Source organism: Carassius auratus, chromosome 46 (genome assembly GCF_003368295.1).
Source record: "Carassius auratus strain Wakin chromosome 46, ASM336829v1, whole genome shotgun sequence".
NCBI classification, from domain to species: domain Eukaryota; kingdom Metazoa; phylum Chordata; class Actinopteri; order Cypriniformes; family Cyprinidae; genus Carassius; species Carassius auratus.
In genome coordinates this window covers 832,280-835,339 of record NC_039288.1, presented here as the reverse complement: position 1 = coordinate 835,339, position 3,060 = coordinate 832,280, and the positions used below count along the sequence as shown (strand labels likewise).

Below are 3,060 nucleotides of genomic sequence, written 5' to 3'. Positions count from 1 at the left end.
CACTGGGGAAAACTGGGTATTGAAATGCTTGTGACGAGGCTCAGACATACAGTGACAATAACAAGACATAAGACATAGACGTACATGGAGAGCACTGAGATTGAGTGACTACAGTGCCCTTAGACAGAAAGACATAGACAGAGCAGTATATACAAATAAGTGGAAGTAACAGGTACAATAAAGGTAATCAGTGTTTAGAATATATAGAGGACATAAGAAGTCTTGAGGTAGTATTATGATTACTGAGGTAGAACGGTGTCTAAAATGTCTTTGTAGTGTGACGTAGAGCTACATGTAGGAAATTTAAAGTGGCAGTGCAGATGCAATAAATAAACTTAAGAGCAGCACACATTCAGATGTATTCTTGAGTAGAGCAATGTCCAAAAGTCATTGTAGAGTGACACAGAGTAACATGAAGGAGTATGAAAAAAAAAAAAAAACCTCTGGTGAAAAAAAAAAGTGAACCTCTGGACCAGATTTACCTTCCACTGAAGCTCACATCAGGTGCACAGAGTTAAAGACTTCATGTGTGTCAGAGAAGACAGCTGTCTATACCCTCACCAGTCATTACTTAGTACACACTACAATTATTGTTTTATAAATGATTTATTCATGATTAATTAATAACTTATTAAATTTAAATTTTAAAATTTAAATTTATGCATTTAGCAGACGTTTTTATCCAAAACGACTTACAGTGCATTCAGGCTATCAATTTTTACATATCATATCATGTGTTCCCATGGAATCGAACCCCCAACCATGCGCTTGATAGAGCAGTGCTCTACCAGTTGAGCTACAGGAACACTTTACTTATCCTTAACTTAAGAAAAAAAAAAAGAAACAGAAACACTGTCAGTATGAAAGCTCAAAGCTGTTGCTTAGCGAATGCTTAACACATTTGAGACGCATCTGCCCTGTCACAAAATCTGTCTTTAAAATATTTTTTTCTGTGTAAAGGACTGTCCTTCAGGAAAGTTTGAAAAGTGTACAGGCTCCAAAGGGACCATTATAGCAACATTAGTTTGTCCTCTTTCCTGTGTCTCAGTCTCCACAGGTGGTCTAATGGCAGATGAGACCGTTACTCACACACCTGAAATGTGTTCTGGTGTGTCAGGTGTCCAGTGGACATGTTATTTCAGTCTGATTAAGGGTGATAAGAAAGTTGGCGTCCTCTCCAGTAACACAGAAGGGATAGTGAGAGAGAGAGAGAAAACACTTTTAGACATTGCCAGGAGACACAGATAAGAGCTAAACAAGCCGAGAACATTTCAAAGACGTGCTGGAACAAGCTCTGGAGGACGCATGTTTTGCTGAAGCCTAATGTGAGAACAGGCAAATGCTTTTTGTTTCTTTCAATGCTTTCAAAAATCAAAAAAAATTTTACCAGCCTTGGTTGTTTTTTTTTTTTTTTTTTACATCAATAGATTTGGATGTACATTCAAAGTGGATGTAAGGTACGGTACGCCTAAGACGTTTTTGCATTTACAATATTTAATGGGGTGTTCTGCTTTACTGGGTTCTCTTAAACCTTATTAGATAATAAACAAATTTATATCATTTATAGAATCCTTGTACATTTCACAACACTCAGAATCTCTGAATCTGAATGCTCTAATTTGTCTCATATTTTTCACCATCTGCTCACTTAATCTTTATGGGAATAACCGAAAGTTGTACATCCAGTCCTGTTTAGTTAAACACTTTTAATCAATGTAGATTCACAGACTTCACACGCAGAAGGTTTTCAGTGCTATTCTTGTTCATAGTCCTGTTATTGCCAAAGTAAATCTGTCTTCTTACTGAACAAAGGGCAGGTCAGATGAGCACCAGTGTATTGATATGAAATATAATCTCTTTACTTTCAGACTTGACCAAGGAAGACATTCATCTTCATCTGTCTCCACTGACCAATCAGTTATCCCCAGTAATATGTGTCCAGATTAGCTTTGGCACTTCAGCAGATTTCTGTGCCTGTTCCGAGCTGGAATATGAGCCATGACTAATACTGTAATTAGTTAATATAAGAAAGTTTTTAAACACAAGTGGCTGGCAAATTTGATAGATAATTGAAGTGGAAAAGGTCAAGCCTTTTCACAATAAAGTGCACTGTCTGAACTAAGGTGTTTGCTATACCATAGTGTTCAGACTGATCATTTATATGTTTGAATCTGGCAAGAAGTGATATTTACTGAGCTATTATGTCAACTTTGTGCTCTTGGTCAAAACACTTATAAAGGCATTCACAAAAAAAAATAAAAAAAAATGTTTTGCTCACAAATGGAAAAATGTGCCAGAGGCAACATTTCTGCAAAACGATATTATGTTGCTTCTTGCATGTTTCACAAGTAAAATGGCCAGTGAGAGACGCTAAAAGAGGGTTCAAAATGAGATAATAGTGAATCTGGCAACATTTTATTGTGCTAGTTGTACATATCACTGGAGTTTGGAAATGAAATGTCCATGAATGGTGCTTAAACACTCTATCGCATTTGAAAATAACTCACCACAGACACTAGATCCTACACTATCAAAGACTGACGTGCAATAAAAAATTTTGTTGAATCAACCGTGTGATTTTATTTTACTTTTACAAGTCTTTGTGGTCTTTTACCATGACTATATATGGGACCCGTGTCTAAGTGCAATATCAATGCTGCAAAGCAAGTTTACTACATCAGAAAATCCATACATATGAAGCTGGTCATGTGATGCACATGTCAAAATGTTAATTTATAATCAATCACTTTGGTAAAAAAAAAAAAAAAATGTTTTATCAATACAATACTCCTTTCTCAATATTATGTCAAACAAATATAATATTTACATTTAATCATTTAGCAGACGCTTTTATCCAAAGCGACTTACAAATGAGAACAATAGAAGCAGTCAGGTCAACAAGAGAACAACAACAGAATACAAGTTCCATGACAAGTCTCAGTTAGTCTAGTATAGAACGCATAGCCAGGTGTATATACATTTATTTATTTATTTATTTTTTTTATTAAATGAAAAAGACAAGAAAAGGAAAAGTACTGGTGTTAGTAGGTTAAGTGCAGG

General features: G+C 35.5%; 1 long non-coding RNA gene across 1 annotated transcript; it reads left to right on the top strand.

The window, feature by feature from the left end:
• The first annotated feature begins 1,211 nt into the window (after window positions 1-1,211).
• Window positions 1,212-1,990, top strand: LOC113063703 (uncharacterized). The gene is made up of 3 exons (XR_003278723.1): window positions 1,212-1,325; window positions 1,428-1,457; window positions 1,869-1,990. It is a non-coding gene; the product is annotated as an uncharacterized LOC113063703 (long non-coding RNA).
• Window positions 1,991-3,060: the final 1,070 nt, after the last annotated feature.